This window comes from Saccopteryx bilineata, chromosome 8, assembly GCF_036850765.1.
Source record: "Saccopteryx bilineata isolate mSacBil1 chromosome 8, mSacBil1_pri_phased_curated, whole genome shotgun sequence".
NCBI classification, from domain to species: Eukaryota; Metazoa; Chordata; class Mammalia; order Chiroptera; family Emballonuridae; genus Saccopteryx; species Saccopteryx bilineata.
In genome coordinates, this window is record NC_089497.1 from 40774700 (window position 1) to 40796610 (window position 21911).

At 43.4% G+C, this 21911-nt stretch overlaps 1 protein-coding gene and 1 non-coding gene across 7 annotated transcripts in view; one reads left to right on the top strand and one right to left on the bottom strand.

Moving 5' to 3' along the window:
* The window catches only part of PHLDB2 (pleckstrin homology like domain family B member 2), a 268804-nt gene that overhangs the window by 147818 nt on the left and 99075 nt on the right, over positions 1–21911 (top strand). Inside the window, exon 1 of one of the 6 annotated variants that reach the window (XM_066240770.1) lies at positions 1523–1768. The exons of 4 other annotated variants lie outside the window; for them this stretch is intronic. The gene's annotated coding sequence lies outside the window, so the exon portion shown is untranslated. Of the gene's footprint in view, positions 1–1522; positions 1769–1964; positions 2101–21911 lie in introns of those variants that run through there. One more of the 6 variants, XM_066240766.1, reaches the window with a different exon arrangement.
* Positions 11374–11449, bottom strand: TRNAA-CGC (transfer RNA alanine (anticodon CGC)). Its single transcript has one exon. It is a non-coding gene; the product is annotated as a tRNA-Ala (tRNA).

The following is a 21911-nucleotide window of genomic DNA, read 5'->3' on the forward strand; positions in this document are numbered from 1 at the left end:
CTGGTATAAGCAAAAACCTGATTGGACTAAACTAGAGACAGCTTTCCTAACAACTCCGTGTGTGTGTGTGTGTGTGTGTGTGTGTGTGTGTGTGTGTGTGTGTGAGAGAGAGAGAGAGAGAGAGAGAGAGAGAGTGTTAGGGACAGACAGGAAGGGAAAGAGAGATGAGAAGTATCATTCTTTGTTGTAGCACCTTCGTTGTTCATTGATTGCTTTCTCATACATGCCTTGATGGGAAGGGGGAGGGGCAGACCTAGTGACCCCTTGCTCAAGCCAGTGACCTCAAATTCAAGCCAGCAACCATGGGGTCATGTCTCACGCTCAAGCCAGCAACCCGCTCTCACACTGGTGAGCCCGCACTCAAGCCGGTGAACTGACCTTGGGGTTTCGAACCTGAGTCTTCAGCATCCCAGTCCGAGGCTCTATCCACTGCACCATCACCTGGTCAGGCTCTTAAGAACTGTTTAAAGGAGTTTTGTTGTGGATGAGCAAGGGGGAAAAGGGGGCAAGTGCTCGAAGGGGGGAGTGAATTCAAGAGGGTTTTTTGTTTTCAAGGTGGAAAAAATAACATGATTTTTTTTATGGTGGTGATGATCCAATAAACGGGGATATTGATGGTATGGGAGAGAACTGCTGGAGTACTTAAGTGTTGGAATGATCCCTGTATGTTTCTTTGAGACAAAGGGCAAGGATGGGCCTGGGGGTTAAGTCCTATAAAACACCTAGCTGTCTATAGGTAAGCCTCTCCCCAATATTAGAAGTCAGACTTTTACTTGCACAGATGAAAAGTTCAATAAATAAGCTATTTGTTGAGCGCCTACGGGTACCATTCATGGCGTCAGATACATTGCATACATCACCCGGAAGCTTATTAACTACCCTGCAGCCTCAGGATCATTATCACTACACCATGGATGAAGAAATTGTTGTGGGAGATCCAACAACTTGCCCAAAGCCATAATGATCATAAATTAGTGTGCACTTCATTGTACTCTTTCTAGATATCGTGTTCCTCGAGGGCCAATGGCCTTTATCTTTGTAACCCCAGAGACTTGCGCAGAACTTGGCAGAAGTTCACATCTCTGTATATGCGGATCTGAGGGCCACCCTGGGTCCAATCGGTTGCCTTCCTCAGAAACACCCGTTGGAGGACATTCACATCAACGTTGTTTTCATTAGTTACAGCTACTCAGAAAAATACATTGGAAAATAGTGACATTTTCAAGAGGACTAACAGAAAAGAAATCTTCATAAATTTAAAAAACCCTCAGCCCTAAGCTGAGGCCTTTCCCCAACGACTTGGCAAAGCAGCTCTTCTGACGCATCAGGTACCTGCCCGCAGGCGAACTGTCAGGAGCAGGTGTGGCCACCTGGAGTTTCCAAGTAGAAAGCTCACCGTCGGGTTAGGAAATCATCACCCCAGGATGAGTACCCTCCCGCCCTTCTTCCAGCTCATTAAAAAAAAAAAAAAGCCCCGCCACGGAAGTCTCTACCGCGCTGCCATAAACACGGCTTTGTAAAGCCTGTCATTGGGACGCACAGCCAGGCTCCAGCAGCAGCAGTAGAGCCCCAACTTTCAGCTGCCCGAGGGCTTCATTGCTCTACATCCCTCCGGTGCCGCACCGGCGGTTACGAAGGGGACGGGGCAAGGCACCGAGCGGTGCGGAGCCCACCACCGCGGCCCGAGGGGGACCGCACCGATTGGCCAAGCGCACGGAACGCGCCTTCCCTCCCCAGGCGGAGGCCCCCGGCAGCGCCCACGCACCAGGTAAGGAGGGCTGCCTGCGGAAAGGAGGCAGTTGCGCAGGCTCCGCGCCTCCCGGCCGCTCCCCTAGGGCGCCGCGTCCCCCACGGCGGAGTTGGTCGCCTCCGGTTGCGCGGTGGAGGGTTGGGGGAGGAGAGGAGGCGGTGGCCGCCCGGGCCGGGAGGGGCGCGCAGATTGCGCACAGCGAGTTGGGAATAGCTGGACCGTAGCGGCTGGAGCTGCGGCGGGGCCGGAGCCCAGGGCTGCGGGGAGGAAGGGAGAGCAGGCGGGGGCTGGGGCCAGCGAGCGGGTGGCGAGACCCGTGGAGAGAGGCGGCTCGGAGGAAAGATGAGGCGGTGAGTGGGCGCCGGAACGCAGAGGGTTTTTTGCTTCTCTTGCAGGCTGTAGGGACAAAAGCCCAGGCTGGGGGGTAGCGGAGCCTGGGCTGTTCTGCTTTTGTGGGTCCCGAACCTCGGGGCACGGGTGGACCTCCGGATGCGAGGATCCTGGGGAGAACTGTCGGGGTAGAGGAGAGGTTCACAGAGTGAGTGTAGGGCACAGGCGGGATTTGGGAGGACCCGAGGCAACTTTTGCCGAAAACTTTGGGATACCCGAGGAGAGAGGGATCGGATCTTCGAGTTAGAACCGCTTTGTCGCTGTGGGAAGAGGAAGGAGAAGGTCCGCTGCTGAGTGGTGTGGGGCACGAGATTCAGAGAAGACCCCTTTCCCCAAATATCTAGCTAGCTGCGCTCTGGTTCCACTTTGTTTCAAGATTGGGGCTCACGAGTTTGAACCGCCCAGAGCCTCATTCTGATTTGGCCTTGGAGTCCCCCCAAAGTTTACGGTATGGCGGTGTCCGCACCTCTAAACATAGCAGCCGGACACAATGGGAAATTTTTAAACCCCTGTTTCGCCCGCACTCGGCACGGCGGAGGCGATGCTTAAAGGTTGGCTGGTGGGCATATTTGATAACTTAGCTCTAGCACTCATCACTTAGAAAAGCGCCCAGGACCTGGCTAACTCCCGCCACCGCCAGGAAATTAAAAGGCTGACAGGCTGTCCCTTCTTGGGTTGGGGTTTCCCGTTTGAGAGAATTCGGAAGTCGAACGTACTTCCCGAGCCTCCCTCATTTACCACCTTTCGCAAGTAAAGGGAGAACTGTGCCCGCAGCCTTTGAAATTGGCAGGCTCGCCTGGGGCTGGAAATCCTCTCGTCTGGTCCTGCCCTCATCCCTAGAAGTCTTTCCTCTGCAGCTCCGAAGTGGCTCTCAAGAGTTCTAGAATGCACAGCTAGTCCGAGCCAGACATAGCTGGGAGTGAACCAAGGAGATGAGGCCGAAAAAATGTGGAATCCTTTTGGTATAAATATTTGTCAGCTACATTTCCTTCCATTGTATGAATGGATAAGTTATAAATACTTATTTTCAAATATTGGACTTGAACTTTGAGCTTCCTAGTTTGTCTGAATTTAGGGGTTTGAGATATGTCTCTGAGACTCAAACATCTGAATTCAGCTGGGGAAGATAGATCTAAATGGAGATCAGATTCCGAGGGTTAAACTTTTGCTCCAGAGCACTTGAATTCTTGGTTCCTGGTAGGATAGCAACAGAATAGTTGAATTTGGGATAAATAAACCTTTCGAGTTTCCCACTGTTTTAACAGAATGGCTACATCCCTGATAATATTGCCCTCAATTGTGTAAATATTTGCTTGAGTAAATAGCAAAGGTTCTTTGAAAAGTAACAGTTGTATCTGTCTATGCATCTCTTTTAATATCTTGGGCTTACTTATTTAAAAGGTTTTGTGGGGTTTTTTTGTTTGTTTGTTTGCTTGTTGTTGTTTTTTGCCTCACATATTTAATGTAGAAATTTAAACATGTCCTTAAGAAACTAAAGTCCCCCAAACGTTTATCACTGCCATTTCCTTTAAAAGCTAGGGGGAGTGGAATTTTGCTCTTAGGTTAACTAGCATAGCCTTCACCTCCTGAGACCCAGAGGTTTGCAAATCCCAGCCTTTCTCACAAATGGAAAAATGAGATGTTTGGTTAAGAGTAGCCATCATTTCAGTCAATTTGCAGGCTTCAATCTGTTTCACGCAGCTGGCAGCTGCTGCTCTTTTGGGCTGAGGACCGACTATAGGGGATGTTTCTTGGATCACTGTTTGAAGTGGGGGAGGAAAAGATACTCCTGGGAAAGCGGGCTAAGAACTTGCTAACTCCCGTCCTAAAGAACAGGGACCAAAGCTGGAACTCTTCAGCACTCTTTTCAGAAACATTTTATTTGCCAGTTTTTTCCCAGGAGAGAGAAGAGAAAAAAGCCAAGAAATTAAACCAACTACTGGTTTTGGTCTTTTTTTTTTTTTTTTTCTTTCAAAGCCCTAGTTTGAGGTCTGTAAGCAAGGTTTGAATTTGGAGAGCACTAGAGAAGTTACTGTGAACATTATGATTTCTTTTAAATACTTGAGGTTATGACTTTGGATGTTAATTCTCAAGCCTTTGCTGAGAGGCAGCGCTCTACATGACTTGGGAAGACTGGTTTTGTACATCTTCCAAGAGGGATGCCTAAACTTTATAAAACTAATGACTCTCTATTAGGTCTTGGTGTACTTATTAACTGTGGAACTGTCACCCATTTGAAACAAGCAGACAAACAAAAACTATTAAGTGATGAACTTGATTTTAAAGCCCTGGTATGGGTTCTCAATTGGGAAGGATTGTCATCCCCCCCACCCCCCAGGGAATATTAGCCAATGTCTACAGACAGTTTTCATTCTTCCAACTGGGGGTAGGGTCTAACCTTAACTGACAACTGAGGCTGGCATCTAGTGGAACAGGGCCTCAGATGCTGTGTAATATTCTACAATGCACAGGACACACAAAGAGTTATCCAGCCCCCAACTCTTCACCAGATTATTACCTCAGGGGCATTTGTTTAACAAGATTAGGGCTCTTAATCTAATTTGGATCCTCAAGAAACCAGTTGTGTTCTTGCTCAACAAAGAGATTATGTCATAGAAGCCTTTTTGCCTTCAGCAGATTCTTGTTCCTTGGCATTAAGGGGCTTTATATACCGTGGATTAGAAAGAACTTCTTGTGTTCACTGAGCACTTTGAGTTCACTTAAAATCACAGCAGTTTGGGGTGTTAGCACGCAGGGGAGCCTCAGAGATCACTGAGCTCCACTTTCTGACTTTACAGGTGTAATTTCTGAGTCACTCAGAAATTAATGACTTATCAGGTCTCAAGAATTACATCAAGCAGATGTAATTCTAGGTCTATATAGCCCAGGATTAGAGAATTTGGAAACTGATACTCAGGCAAATGTAATTTTTTAAAAGGTGGACCCAACCATTTGTGAGAATTTATAGGTACCATTCTCCCTGAGGAAAAAAAAACTCTTTGATGGGGCAGAATAGCATTAGCCATTGTGACTGAGGAGCATATGCCTGGGTGTGTCAGCCCCAAGAAGGGAATAATACCATTCTGTGACCTGTGTGACACTTCACATCTGATGCTTGCACCATCCTTCCCATGGCAAAGGGGCAGCAGATGGTTCCACAGACATAGCAGATGCTGCTTTTGAATCCAGGTACAAAGCAGGACACTGAAGATTTTTCTATCCCTCCCATCCTTGTGGGTTAAGAGTAGAGTACATGAATTAATGGAGTTGTCTTGGACAGAAGGGAGAATGAGAGAGGCCTCTTGAGTGCTGAGTTTAAAAGACACCTGGCATGGCTACTTGAAATATCAGGGTGGGGATGGGGGACCACTTTGTAAAGTGTATGATTATCTAACCACTATAACCACTATGCTGTACACCTGAAATTAATACAAAATAATAGTGAATGTAAAGCATAATAGAAAAATAAACATTTTACTCTAGTAAAACAAAAGACACCCGGCATATAAGGAAATGAGTGTGCATTGAGGCAATTGTAGGGGAAATTTGTAAGCTGCTGAATGAGTATTTAAGATAAATGTGATTGCCTAGAACTTGGGGTGAGGAATCTGAGGACAATTCAAGTTTATCTATTCTTTGGAGGAGAACAAAATGATTCTGGGGCTAAAAATGATTCTGGAGAAGGACAAAATAATTCTGGGTCTAAAAAGAACCTCAAAAATCCACTTATCTGAAGTCTTTGCCCTGTTGGCAGGGTAGTGCAAACCAGCAAGCCCACTCTTCTGACTCCTGCTCATTGCACTTTCTCTTACACCCCAGGATCCCCCCCATTCCATCTGTTTGCCTTATGGGGGAAAGTGATGGCAATATAAAGTTTTTGTTAATTTCCTAACAAAATTTAAAAAGCATGGCATCTGTGCATGCTTCTGTTTATAGAAAGGAGTTATCTCAATCAGCGTTCGATTATCAGAAAAGTTGTGCACATATGGCCTAGTGCAGGAGTCCCCAAACTACAGCCCGCAGGCTGCATGCGGCCCCCTGAGGCCATTTATCCGACCCCTGCCGCACTTCTGGAAGGGGCACCTCTTTCATTGGTGGTCAGTGAGAGGAGCACATTGACCATCTCATTAGCCAAAAGCAGGCCCATAGTTCCCATTGAAATACCAGTCAGTTTGTTGATTTAAGTTTACTTGTTCTTTATTTTAAATATTGTATTTGTTCCCATTTTATATTTTTTACTTTAAAATAAGATATGTGCAGTGTCCATAGGGATTTGTTCATTTTTTTTTATAGTCCGGCCCTCCAACGGTCTGAGGGACAGTGAACTGGCCCCCTGTGTAAAAAGTTTGGGGACCCCTGGCCTAGTGACTTAACGAATATATAAATATATGTGCTCCCACATTTACATTCCTGCAGTTAGCTGCTAGGCCTGTGGTTATGGACTCTAGCTCTGTGTGCTAAGTGGTCCTCCCACAGTAAGTAGTTAGAATCCTCAAATCTGGGAGGTTCTGGAAATATAGGAGAATTTTTTAGTACGTCTTTCTGGGGAGAGGTCAGAGCTCTGAACTGTGCTGAGGTAGGTTCTTATCGTTTGACAGCTAGCTCGTGGGTACACCTCAGAGCCAAGTACATAAGTAAATAGTATATTTAGAAATGATTATCAAGTGATGACTTTTGAAGGGGTCTGGTCCCTGTACATATGCAATAAACAGGGTTAGCAACCTTTTTATAATCACCTTTCATCTAGTCATTCTTGTTAACCTTTTTCTTTTTTCCCAAGTGATAGGAGAGAAGATATTAGTTGATTTAAAAAAAAAATACTGCTGGCTGAAAATATTTATTGGCATTTGACTAATGTGATTCTTACCTTTTCAAAGTGAATAAAGCCAAAAAGGGTAGCTCAGATTTTCAAATCTTTTCAAAGTAAATAGTCAGAAGGCAGAGTTTGTCTCTCATCCAGGAATTCAAAACTTCTAGGGGTTCATTTGCACTCAGTAGTTTTCATGATTTTAGGAATGTTTCTTAGATGTTGAAAAGCAGTTTTGTGCTATATATGCATTAAAGGCAAGATTTCTTTTTTATAGCAGTTGGTGGGCAATAAGAGAAACCCAAATAAAAATTATTTCATTGAGATGCAGTGGGAAAGTTAGGAGTTAGAGGAGCTTGCTATACAAAGAAACAAATAAGCTAAAGTCACAGACTAAGTTATTTGGAGAAGTTTTTGAGAGCTTTTCCCCCCCTAGAGATCATTTGTTTCCTTTAGTGTGTGAAGGTTGATTTATCAGATGAAGTGCTTTTCCTTACTTGACAAATTAAGGGGGAAAAAAAGTTTGCTCATGCCAATATATAACATTGTTAACCTCAAGGGGCAGGGGCAGCCTTTTCTAAGACGTACTGCTAAATCTGAAGTGCACTAGAAATCGAGGTTTATCATCTTAGAATGTTTTGTTGGCACATTGCGTATGACTTCTCTAGACGGCAGTATGCCTATGGACTTAGCATCTGGAACAGCAAAATAGCTAAAGGTTATAGCTTTTTCCTTGCTTCTTGACCACTGTATTGCTAAAAGGGTGGTGGGCAGGAGAGGCAAGCCAGTTCCTGCATTCTTTAAATCAGTTCAGACCCAGCCGGAATAGTGCTTCATAGCAAGCAGATACTCAGCGGGGACTAGAAGCTGATGTCTGGCTGCCACACTGCTTATGTCATTGCAGAAGTAGGTTTCAAAAACAGCTTAAGATTTATTGGGGAAATTGCAAGCCATAGGAACCCAGACAAAATATTTCTTATACATCCTGCTGAATCAAATACCCACGTTGTATTGCCGTATCATAACTCTGACCAGGCCTTTTTCCCACTGTGATATGCTGAAAACAATTTACCATATGCTTGGAATGTCATGGGCAACAGCACGGGCGAAATCTTTTCCCAGTTAGGTAGCTGCCACCTTATCATTAAAACATGTTTTTGTTCTGTGGTCATTTCCATTTCCTGCATTGTATAACCGGCGCTCCTTGTTATTTAACCGGTATCTATGGGAGTCTAGAAATTTGGAAAGCTGGAGCAGAAGCAACATCTAGTTTACTCTTACCTTAAATATGTGAAAACCTCTACGGAAAGAAAGTGAACGCAGGTGAAGTGACTTGCTCCAGCTTTCACATCTGTTGGTTGTTTTGGCAGAACAAGGACTAGAGGCTCTCCTGACTTATGTTTCTGGCAGCCTGTGCAGTGCTTTTTGTACTAGAATGTCCATTACAATAAAAATAACACTGTAATGTGACCATTTCCTTTATTAGGTCTTTGAGCCAGATTTAAAAACCAGCATTGATTAAATATAACTTAATTGGTTGTTTATTGATCTCTGGAATTTCAAGCCTGTTTCTTTTTTCTTCCAAGCAAAATAAATAGTCAAAATGTAAATAGCAGGAATGGGAAAATTTAAGTGTCTTATAACACCCACTTGCTTAATGAACCATTGCAGGCATCCCCAAACTACAGCCCTCAGGCCGCATGCGGCCCCCTGAGGCCATTTATCCGGCCCCTGCCGCACTTCCGGAAGGGGCACCTCTTTCATTGGTGGTCAGTGAGAGGAGCACTGTATGTGGCAGCCCTCCAACGGTCTGAGGGACAGTGAACTGGCCCCCTGTGTAAAAAGTTTGGAGACCCCTGTAATAAAGAAATTGTATCATTATTTCATGTTTTGTTTACTTTGTAGTATTTTTGAAACCCATTCACTCAATTCTTGAGTTTAAAGGAGAAACATGGCCATGGACAATATGGCCAAATTGTGTCTGTTTCATCTGTCCTGAGCCAACTTATGCCATGACTATTTCCAGTTTACAGATATTCGGTAAGGGAATGGGGAATGTAGCTTGTTTGGGTTTGGGAAATGTTTCTTTAATAAAAGTTGACTCCTAAGACAGTGTATTTTTTTTTTTTTTTTTGTATTTTTCTGAAGCTGGAAACGGGGAGAGACAGACAGACTCCCGCATGCGCCCGACCGGGATCCACCCGGCACGCCCACCAGGGGCGATGCTCTGCCTACCAGGGGGCGATGCTCTGCCCCTCTGGGGCTTCGCTCTGTTGCGACCAGAGCCACTCCAGCGCCTGGGCAGAGGCCAAGGAGCCATCCCCAGCGCCCGGGCCATCTTTGCTTCGATGGAGCCTCGGCTACGGAAGGGGAAGAGAGAGACAGAAAGGAAGGAGAGAGGGAGGGGTGGAGAAGCAGATGGGCGCTTCTCCTGTGTGCCCTGGCCGGGAATCGAACCCGGGACCTCTGCACGCCAGGCTGACGCTCCACCACTGAGCCAACTGGCCAGGGCAAGACAGTGTATTTTGATCAGTAGTGTGAAATGAGGACAGGGTAGTGGAAAGATCAGAGTTTACTTCCAAAGACTAAGCTTTCAATTCAAGCCAATAGTGGTGGTCTTAGGGTCAAGAGAAAGCTTATTTATCCCCATGTGATCCCAGGGCCAATATTTTTCTTTCTTGAAATTGAGTTTGAGCTTGAAGGATTCTTTTTCCTGGAATACCCCTCTGCTTCGGAAGTGAATCTGAAGTACAGGGCACACAGAGGTGAAGACCTCCAGCGTAGTTATTCTGGGACTCACCACTGCTCTAACTCCATCTTCACTGTGGTGATCACAGAATAGAGGGGGTTCTCCCAGGTCTACAGTCAGCGTCATCTTAAATCAGGGATGAATTATACCAACGATCAGGAGCAAGAACTATCTGGAAACATTTGTTTTATTTGCAAACATTTTAGAAATCTTTATCTGGAGCTACAACTTTTTAGGATTCTAGTGAAAAGAACTCTGAAAATAGGGGTCTATAATTTCCTACCTAAAGAATTCCCCCACTTTGAGAAAAGCACTAACATTATTGTAGAATCTACAAAATATGTAAAAGATAGATGTATGTTTTAACGCTTTTTGAGACTGAAATTCTTCAAGATATACAGGTTGGGCAGTTTTTTTTGTGAATACTTTACATGTTAGCTTTCTGAAAAGATGCTTTTTATTCAGGCATTCCTAAGTGGTGAAGTTTAGTTACCCCCCTGGCCTTTTAAGTATCTCAAATATAATGGCCTGATACTTGTAATCTGGATAATGCACTTCCTTTCAAATTTCTCCCAGGTACTTAAAAAAATATTAATTTTTAGGAGCTTAATTCAGTATAATAAAGGGTTATTGTTTTACACCTTAAGAAAAATCAGCAAGGGGCCTCTTTTATGACCTCATTCTTTGTAAAGTGAGCTATTATAGTTCTCAAGTCAGTATTAGCTACCTGTATATTTTTTATTCATTTTGAGTATCAGAATGCATATGCATCTTTTACTTTTTAAATATTTTGTGAAAGACTTTCAGCATACACAGAAGTTAAAAGAATAATGTAGTGAAACCCCATGTATCCATCATTCAGCGTTATTAATTATCTGCCTGTGCTAATTTTATTTCATCTGTACACCTTACTTACCCCCACACATTGATTGTTATGAAGAAAATTCCAAACACCATAATATATCATTTATAAATCTAAGAGACTAAGATTAAAAAAAGAAAACAACTATATCATTATCACACCTAAACAACAGTAATTATTATCTATTTCTCTAGTCTGTGTTCAGGTTCCCTGTCTCATGCATTTTTTAAAAGGTTGGATTGTTCAAAACAGGATCCAAACAAGGGCTATACATTGCATTTAATTAGTACCTCTTTAGAGTATCTTTTAATCTAAAACAGTTCCCTCTTTCTTTTGTTTTTGTTTTTTCCTTGCCACTTGCTGGTTGAAGACATTGGTGGGTTTTTATTTCTTTTTCTGTAGACCTCCCCATATTCTAGATTTAAGCATCTCTGTGATGATGTTTGATACTCTGTCCCTTGCATTTTATGTAACAGGAGACAGCGTGCTTTTAATTTTTTTGTGTGTGTATTTTTCTGAAGCTGGAAACGAGGAGAGACAGTCAGACAGACTCCCGCATGTGCCTGACCCGGGTCCACCCGGCACGCCCACCAGGGGGCGACGCTCTGCCCACCAAGGGGCGATGCTCTGCCCCTCCGGGGCGTCGCACTGCCGCGACCAGAGCCACTCTAGCACCTGGGGCAGAGGCCAAGGAGCCATCCCCAGCGCCCGGGCCATCTTTGCTCCAATGGTGCCTTGGCTGCGGGAGGGGAAGAGAGAGACAGAGAGGAAGGAGGGGGTGGGGGGTGGAGAAGCAAATGGGCGCTTCTCCTATGTGCCCTGGCCGGGAATCGAACCCGGGTTCCCCGCACGCGAGGCCGACACTCTACCGCTGAGCCAACCAGCCAGGGCTAGACAGCATGCTTTTAATTTGAGAACTTTCCTACCACATCATTGTGTTGAACTTAATTTACAATATATATGAAATACTTACTGAGTTAACATGGTTTCTTCTTTAAGTATTGCTAACGCGGCTTTAATGATGATATTAACACAAATGTGACTCCAATAGGTAAGTCTCATCTTAATTATTTAGGTAAAAGCAGGAATTTTGCAAGCGGGAAGAGAATTTTGAACGACCCTAATGTTTTTGGAGGTTTCTTCTGCTTTCTGCCCTCCGTCCCCTGCCTTCCTCGCCGGCTGAAGAGAGTTATCGCAGGAAACATGCACCGAAATTCCTTGGATGGTCTTAAGAACCTTTTAAATCGTGCAGACAAGTTGTACTCAGGGGACTGGCACACATTTATTTTAATCCCTAGAATTGATGTTTTGCCCTCTTCATTAAGATTCCTCTAAGATTCCTAAGAAGTCCTAATATAAAACAATCTAGACTTACTTAAAAGTAGCCTCTGATCACTGGAGATAGAGATCCTTGCTTGACGCGCTGCACTCCTGAAACTAGTGTAAAATGGTGTTGAATGTCAACTGTAACTGAAAAATAAAAAAAAAATTGTAAAGGTAGCAAAATATAAAAATTAAGTTTCAAGGCAGCTGAGTTCATTTTTAAAAATCAGTTGTAAAGCTGAAAAGAAAAAGATCCTCGTTGGAAGTATTGCCGTTGATTGTGATTGCTTTTAGGAACCTTTGAATACCATCTGGAGTGCTTGTTTCTGACAAAGCTTAGGCTTCAATCCAGCGAGAGATGACAGAAGGGAATGGTCGTGTGGGGTTAGCCTCCTTTATTGCGATAGGGACAAGCTCAATTGTTGTTGTTTTTTTGCTTTTTCCCTCACTTCTTCCATCTGAGTTGGATGTTCGCATCATTCCCATCACTCACCACTCCCTTCTGGGCTCCTCTCTCCCTGGGGCATCATGTGTTACTTCCATTCTCTCCCTCATGGTTTCCCTTACCTCTTCTTTGACATGTTTTCAGGATGTAATACAGTAGAATTTCAAAAGCAAAAACAAAAGATAGTTGTGTAATCAGTGTCCCAAACTATCCTATCGACATGACAGAGGCCCTCACCTTTCTCCCCGACCTGCTGTACATCACCTGGAAACGCCTGGCGAATACTGAGGGTGCCTTGAATTGCCTGGGTCCTGCAGAGCCATCCTCCTCCGGCTTGCTCAGAAAGCCTTGGTGCGTTTTAGACTGTTATAGGCTTGTGGGCAGTATGTGTCTGTCTCTGCGTGTCTGTCTGTGAGCATCTGTGTGTGTGTGTGTCTACACACAGTAAGATTTTCAGCCTCCTGTTGTAAGAAGCTCATTCTGCAAGAATAAAACAGCCATTATTCTGCTATTAAAATACATTTATGTCTGTGAAACTGCATTTTGAGGAACTTTTTGAGAAATGAAAATATCCCCCTTGGAGATTACCAACCTACCTATGATCTCTAGTGGATAATAATTTTGTTCAAATGGGACGAACCTTAAATGACAGAGGACATGGCACAAAGGAAGAGGAGTGGAATTCATTTGCTGCTATATTTATTTGCGAAAAGAACAATAAGAGTACTATGTCCACTGACAGAACCCCCCCCCCCCCGCTTTCTCTGCACTGGGATATAAAATCTTGAGTGTGGAGGAAGTGTTAAAGGAGCAGAGTTTAGGAATCCAGGATGTGAGTGGGAGATGAGGAAATTCTGCAGCGCTGGACGCTGAGACAATGGAAGGTCCGTGTTTAGGGATGCTTGCAGCAACTGTGGGAGGAGGGGATATTTGAAGGAGAGTCTAGAGATATTTGCCAATGGGTGTGGGGCTTTGGGGAGAGGTAAGGCTTGTTTGCAGAGATGGAGGAGGCTGAGGAGGATTTAGCGGTGAAAGGAAATATTTGTGAAAAAGGAAAGTATGTTTGCAAAGGGAGAGTTGAGAGGATGGGGTTTTACTAACGATAGTGTTTAGGTTATGGAGGATAGGGAAATAGGCTGCTTTTGAATTTCTGAAATGAGACTATCACTGAAGAAGGAAGTGGTTGTTCCTAAGCTTCTAATGAGCCCCCTTCTTCATCATGCTTTCATGTTGGGATTAGTGGGAAAAGAGGGAGGTTTTTGTGTTCGTTGTTCTCCATGCTTAAGCTTGAAGTTTGGGGCTGACGCAGATTTCTCAGCTTTTCCCTTCTAGTCCTCTAAAAGCTTCTCCTCAGGCTCCATCTGCTGCCATTGGTCTCCACAGAAATACCTGCCAGAACTTATGTAAAGAATGGCACTGCTTCTGAGGGACTGGTCTAAGCTGGTGTCTGAATTCAATTACATGTCATCAGTACATGCTTTATATATAACATTGCCGTAGTGTAAACATGAGTGCTGAAAGCAACCAGCTTGGGGACCACCAGTGTTTTGGGAAAGCTTTGAACAGCAGGCAGCAATGACTGTCTGTGACAAATACACTCCCAGAGCCAGCAGCTCAGCTCGAAGGACCCTTTGTAGGACCCACATAGAGAAGCAAACTTTGTTCTGAAGTGAAAATTTTGAACTGCCTCTTTGTGATTATTTATTTGAGATTATTTTTTCTTGAATTTGCTTCTGTTATCTGCATCCCTGCCTTTCCCCAGCAAGATAAAATGATCTCCACTATCCTAGCACTTGTTGTTGCAGTCTCCTTCCCATTAATTCCTGCTCTTTGAGGTGACCTAAGAAGTGTCTGTGCAGTGCAATGTAAAATGACAAGTAACTGTGTAATTCAGGACTCTCCGAACTGTCTTGGTGTAAATTACCCAGAACACTGCATTTACAATATATAGACCAGACTTTAAATTTCTCTCCTCCAGCACAACACAAAACAACACAACACACACACAAAAAAACATTTTAGTTTTTTTTTAACTTTGCTTCAGCATGTTCTTGTATCCTTGAAACCACAAGCACTACAGCTCTAGCACTCACCATACTGTAAATTCACTGCTGGTGACTTATAGATGGAATGGGATCAGCTTTACCACATTGCTATTAGGTATAAACGGAGCTGGAGAACTATTCATTTTAAAAATAATGCCAGAATTGTGCCAAAGAGAAAAGAATCTACCAAGACACTTAAACATGATCCTTGAGATGAGTTTATCAAGTGGTTCCTTCTCTAGGGAAAGCACTAGGACTTTCTGTAGTATCTTCCTGAGATCTCCTTCTGATTCCTGGCACTTTCTAGTTGACCACAGAGATAATGTACATTTCAGGTGATAGGATAAAGGATAACAGGAGCTCTTGGGGAATTAAATGTATGGACTGGAAAGTAAGCCCAAAGGTTTCAACACTTCAACTTCTTTCCTGTTTAGACTTCCCAGTGTTGTCTTTTCACTCACGTGGGCACCAGATGCTTCTCCAGGTCCGTGCTGTGGGTATGCATGCAATACATATATGTAACCATTAAAGCCCGTGGGACTGCTATGCTTCCATAGTAACATAATGCAGTGATTTTATAATTTCCCTGAGACATTTCTGTTTACATAAAATGTACAAGGAACCCTAAATAAACACACCACTGTAGAAACTTTGGAGTCTTCCTCGCCTCCTCTCTTACACATGTTAACACAGACCTCTCCTGTACCGGAAGCCCTTTGTTTGTCACTTGGGCGACACATCTTGCAGTGCTCTTCTCATCCCCCACCAATCTAGCTCCTCCTCCTCTTCTTTCTTTTCCTAAACTCAGCTACAGTCTCTAATGCGTTCTGTCTGCAGAGCTCCTGCCTTGCTGGGGAGTTAGATTCAGTCTCTTTCAGGGTATTCTCCACCCTCCTGCTTCCCCTCCCCTCGCTTACACCGTCGTCCTCACTCAAGGTAGGTTACTGGTTACTATTGTCCACGTAGACTGTCCAAACATGTAAAGACGTTTAATAAAGATTTACTTGAGCCAAACAAAGGATACTCCAGGAGGCAAGACCTCCACAGACTGAAAAACGCCTCCTAGAATGGCAGGTTACAGTTTCTTTTATGAATTTGAAATTAAGGAAGGAACAGAAGAGGCATTACATGAAGGTGGCAGAAAGCAAGGTGAGGACTGGATTATGGAATAGTTAAGAGTATATGTTCTCGTGAGGCCGTGTTTTTGATTCTGAGCCTCTGAAAGGAGACATTTCAAAGGTGTGTTAACTTGGATGCACAGAAACATTGGACAGAGCTTGCTTAAGACGAAGATAAACGTTTTACTAAAGAAGATATATGCCTGGAGCATGACTACCCACCGTGACCTTCCCAGTGGAGTTTATGATCGGATCACCCTGTGAGGTTTCCATACCCCTCCCCCCGCACATTGTTCTACATTCTCCTACACTTTTCCATTCCTAGACCTCCACTCGTGACCTCACCAGCAATGAAGATAATGCTCCAGAAGTAGGGAAAGAGATATCAACAGCCATTATTGTCATTCCTGAGGTAAATGTGTGGCATTTCTCCTGTGTGGCAGATTCTCCACCTTTTGAGTTGAGTTGATTTGTGAGATTAAGGGATAGCAAGTTGAGACCAGTGTATATATACACTCAGCTGGGCAGGTACACTAAGCTTTAGGAAAATAAATGGAAGCCATATTGGTACTTGATGATAAACCTTTAAATGGACAACTTCTCATACACCCTTAAAAGACCTAATAAGGTTGAACTGAAAACCTGGAGTGTCAAACATGAATATCCCTTTAAATATTTTCTGGAATGCCCTTTCATTCAACTCATCTGTAACTTTCTACAAATATGGAGAATCGCTACAGGGCTATTTCTCAGATGTGGTTTATTATTTGCAAATGTCCTGCTTGTTTCTCCCTGGAGATTGTAAGACAGATCTTCTTCCAACCAATATCATCTCAAATATGTTGGTATTTTGTTTGGCCAAACAGCTTCAGTAATTAAGTAATTTTTATTTTTTATAAAAGTGTATGAGGTGGAGAGGGGAACCAAGTTTGCCACCTGCAGGGTGGTAAGAAGCCTGTAGTGGTTTGATACTCTACAGTTTTATTGGCCCAAATAAAGAAGGAACAGAGTTTGGTAATATTTCATTGGGTGATTAAGTAGCATTTGTAACTAACTGCAAACACATTGAAATACATTAATACATTTTATCATCTAAAGTAACATCAATATCTTATATTTTTGAGTCAAAAATTAAACTTTTAAGTATCTATTTGGACACAAAATAATAAATCCTTCAAATTTGTACTGAGAGAGTATTTACAATGCAAAGTTTGGGCCTTGTGCTTAGATTTGACTTCTGTATTTAATAACATCTACTCTGCTTTGCTTTTTGGGTTACTGTCCCTGTACATTGTAGAAATAAGTTTTCTATCTAACAATTTTGTTTCCCGTTTTGTATACATTATCTTAAAGACAAAGTCTTTCCCACTAACTTGCTTTAATTATTTCTTGTTTCTTCTTCTGCTTCTTCTTTTTATTCCTCTTCTTTCTTCTTCCTTCTTTCTTCTTCCTTCTTCCTTCTTCCTTCTTCCTTCTTCTTCCTCCTCCTCCTCCTCCTCCTCCTCCTCCTTTTCTTCTCCTCCTCCTCCTCCTCCTTCTTCTTCTTGCAGGGGATAGAGAGACAGGAAGGGAAAGAGATGAAAAGCATCCACTTGTAGTGGCATCACTTTCAGTTGTTCATTGATTGTTTCTCATATATGCCTTGACCAGGGGGCTCCAGCTGAGCCAATGATCCCATGCTCAAGCCAGTGCTTGGGATCAAGCCAGCTATCTTGGAATTCAAGCCAGTAGCCTCTGGGCTCAAGCCAGAGACTATGGACTCATGTCTATGATCTCACACTCAAGCCGGCAACCTTGTGCTCAAGCTGGTGAACCTGAGCTCAAGCTGGTGAGCCCATGTTCAAGCCAGTGACCTCCTGGTTTTGAAACTTGGTCCTCATCATCCCAGATCAATGTTCTATTCATTGTACCACCAGCGGTCAGGCAAGTATTTTCTTGTTGATTCTAACACCTTACTTATGGATTCCTTTTGTATCCTTGCCTAGAATATCCTGAATGGCCAGAGGATGTTACGCAATTTAAATCACTCCTAGGGCAGGCACATGCCTTGGATGCCAGACAGTATACCTTACACAGTGGTGGAGATAGGAAAGGATTAACTATGAGAGGAAAATACATTATTATTAAATACTGTTTATCTCAAGAGAGTTATATCCTAGATTTTTGAGGACCATGATACAGAAAATAACTGGTGCTTTTTTTCCTACACAATTTTTGTTCTGTCAGGTTAGGATATTTACTGAATATGCCAGTTGTCTTAGCTCAGGTGGGCTTAAGATTTAGTTTATTGCTTTAAAATCAAAATATTTTAGGTGTGGGTGTAGCTACCATTGGATAATAGCCATCAGATTCCCTTTCCTTCAATAGGACTTAGCTTCATTGCCGTTTCTTTCTACCATAATTTCGCTGTACTCACTATGTTAGCCTCGCTCTGTGCCCCTGTACCAATCTGTCAGTCCTCTATTGACAACAGCATTTGTTCATAAGCGTGTCTTCCCCTTTGCACTATAAGCAATATAAAGGCAGAAAATGGTGTCTTTGACCACATACTGGCCAGTGCCTATCTCAAAGCCTGGTTTATGGCAGGCATTTAATGAAGATTAACACCTTCCAAGTAGCAACTCCCAAATCTCTGTGGCTTAAGACAATCTAGGGTTGGCAAGGGCTTTTGTTCCATGGTGTTGTAGTTAAAGGGTATAGGCTAATGAAGCCTACACAAACTTGGATGCATGCTAGTCATCTTAGCAGGAGGATGGAAATGACAAATCACACTCTAGTTCTTGATAGTTCAGCTTGGAACTGATATGTCACTTTCTCTCATATTTGTTTGCTCAGAGCAAGGGCCATAGCCACCCCTGATGTCACAGGGATGAGGAAGAGCAACACCACTATGTTTCTGGAAAGAGGAGAACAGGAATGGTAGTGGGCAGCACTAACACCTACTAACCCAATGTCTGATATGTGGTAGGTACTTAATACCTACTTAATGAAGTACCTAACACTACCTGTTGAGATTTAAATTTTTTTCTATACAATAAGTGTAACCACTTGAAATCATGAAATATCCTAGTAACTACACTTAAAAAAATCACGATACTGACAGGGTTGTCTAAGCTATGTTCAGCAAACATCTGGACTTCTTAAAATAACCACTCTGTTCACTTTATTCATATTAAGGAATGTGTTATATTTGATTTTATAGTTTTTCAGATGCATAAAATATGAAATGGGTAAATTTTCATAGTTAAGATTTTTGCCTGAGTCATTTATAACAGTCCAGAAAAAATGTTGAAGTCTTCAAATATTTGGATATTAAGTTAGTCTAATAAAAAAGTTCTTTAAAATAAACTATTTTTAGAAGCACCAATGTCTGGATTGGAAATTGGTCTGGATCTTAAGAAAAATAAGTCTAAATGAAGAAAAATAAGAAAATGATGTATCACCATAAATTGTATTCTAGTATTTTACACTAAATGTTTTTTTTTTTCTGTTAACCCAAATGTATTGTTTAAAATATGGAAAATACAAACTACTATGAGAAAGATGGGTTAAAAATCATTACCCAGATAAAACCACTGTTAACTTTTTGGTGTGATTGCAGTCCATGATTATCCTCATTATAAGAAAAGAAGCATGTAGACAAGACAGTAGGAGGTATTGGCTGATAATGGGGAAGTAGCAGTGAAAATGGTGAGGAATGATCAGAGAGAAGAGGACAATGTTGGTAGGATTTGTTGATGGATAAAATGAGGAAGGAGATGATAGAAACGTGATAGAGCATCGAGGAGATCATGCAGGAGAGAGTCCCCTTCCACCACCCCCCATAATAAATAATGTTGTAATATCCTCAATATCCACCTATCTCCTTGTGTCCTCAGTCCAAAAATATTTAACTTGAGGGAGCTGGCCAAGGTTGCTGGAATTTCTTTTTTTTTTTTTTATAAATTTTATTTTTATTTTATTTATTCATTTTTTTTAGAGAGAGGAGAGAGACAGACAGACAGACAGAGAGGGAGAGAGAGGAGAGAGAGACAGAGAGAGAGAAGGGGGGAGGAGCTGGAAGCATCAACTCCCATATGTGCCTTGACCAGGCAAGCCCAGGGTTTCGAACCAGCGACCTCAGCATTTCCAGGTCAACGCTTTATCCACTGCGCCACCACAGGTCAGGCCGGTTGCTGAAATTTCAATATGGGAAACCAACTAGAGCTGAAATTAGTTGGAAAGAGAAGGGGCCAAGCCTAGAGGTTGTTCTCTACGAGGGCATGCTGAGATATGTCTCAGACCAGGCTGCTGTTGCTTTCAAGGTCAGAATGGTGGGAGTGGACAGTTGCTGAGAGGGCCATTTCTTTTGGGGCAGAGGTGGCAACGTTCCTGAGGATGGAAAGACCTGGCAAGAGCCAGACGGCAAGGCCAGATTCCAGCTGGAAAGAAATTCTAAAGGAGACATCCACTTTCTTTTGCTTTGAGGACACTTCAAGGGCTAATCATGCCATTATCCATCGGGGCAGGGCTTTGGGTTGGAAGATAAGGAACCAGAGGCAGAGCTTGTTGGAGAAAGCTGTAACTTTATGGAGTGATGGATACTAAGCTTATCACTAAGATTTAAGCAACCAGACTGTTCACTGGCCCCACTCTGTGGATGAAAAGCAGTTCCTTATTAGGCTGCTTGAATTTGCCTACAAAGTCTGTGAGGCTGAGAAGACAAGACAGAGTTCCTCAACCTGTGGCTGGGAGAGAGCGAAGAAGGCTGTGATTGATATTAAAGGGTTGGCCCTGGCTGGTTTGCTTAGTGGACAGAGCATCAGCCTGGCATGCAGGTGTCCCAAGTTTGATTCCCATTCAGGGCAAACATAAGAAACGACTATCCGCTTCTCTTCCCCACCCTCTCATCCTTTTCTCTCTCTTCCCCTCCCACAGCTAGTGGCTTGATTGGTTCAAGCATTGACCCTGGTGCTGAGGATAGCTTGGCTGGTTCGAGTACCAGCCCCAGATAGTGATTGCCAGGTGGATCCTGGCCAGGGTACCTGCGGGGGTCTGTCTCTCCATCTCCTCAGCTCTCACTTAAAAAACAAAAAATTAAAAGTTGTGTTTATTAAATACCTTATCTATGGGACAGAGTCAGGAGAGTGTAGAAATAAGATAGAAATATAAGACATAACCCTCTTTTTAATTTTTGTGGCCTAGTTACAGAAACAAGCACATTATGAAATTGATTAATAACCATAAGGGGCACTGTTTAGATAGAGACCAGAAATGTAATAACTAGTGTCTGAGGTGCCTGATAAGGGATTCAAGGACCATTTTAGCAGTGAATGAATTCAATGAGAAGGTCAGTGTTTTCACTTTGATGTTGATCTAAAGATAATCTTTTCATCCTTTAGATGTATAAATCTTCTCATTTACAGTGGTAATTTATAATCAAAATACAGTTTTATAGCCCTGGCTGGTTGGCTCAGCAGTAGAGCGTCGGCCTGGCATGCGGGGGACCCGGGTTCGATTCCCAGCCAGGGCACATAGGAGAAGCGCCCATTTGCTTCTCCACCCCCCCCTCCTTCCTCGCTGTCTCTCTCTTCCCCTCCCACAGCCAAGGCTCCATTGGAGCAAAGATGGCCCGGGCGCTGGGGATGGCTCCTTGGCCTCTGCCCCAGGCGCTAGAGTGGCTCTGGTCGCGGCAGAGCAATGCCCTGGAAGGGCAGAGCATCGCCCCCTGGTGGGCAGAGCGTTGCCCCTGGTGGGCGTGCCGGGTGGATCCCGGTCGGGCGCATGCGGGAGTCTGTCTGTCTCTCCCCGTTTCCAGCTTCAGAAAAATACAAAAAAAAAAAATACAGTTTTATAGACGAATACTTTAGTTTCTTAAGTTAATGTTCAAGGTAGATTCCAAAAATATCTGTATGGGTGCGGTTTTTTTCTAATTGTAATTATGGAAGATAGAATCCTAATCCAAGTCTTGAGGAATGGGTGGGTTCAGAGAAGTGCAGAAGAGGGAGAAAGGTGTTTCCGAGGGTGAGATCAAGGATAAGTGTGATGCGTTTGAGGTACCTGGCAACTTACAGGATATGTCAGTTTTAGGTTTTTAAACGTTCCATCCATTCTGTCCCTGATCCAGCAGTAATTTGATGAACACTTTCCCCTGTTTCCTCTCTCGCCTTCATTTTTCTGCTGGCTGCAGCATCTGTAGTAGTTCCTTTTGTCAAGAAGGTGTGTTGAAACCCTTATTAAAGGACTATCTTCTAAACTTGATGTTTTTGATCAGTATCTAAGACAAAATGTACTTTCTCTGCCAGAATGAGAATTTTGATTTTCCCAGGACTTGACATCTGAGCAGTTATGGTTCTGGCAGAGACATCTGAATGAGAGGCCACTGCACCATCCCTCCGGGTGCGTGCTGGGTGCTCAGGAAGCAGGCGGTCCGCCCAGGACTA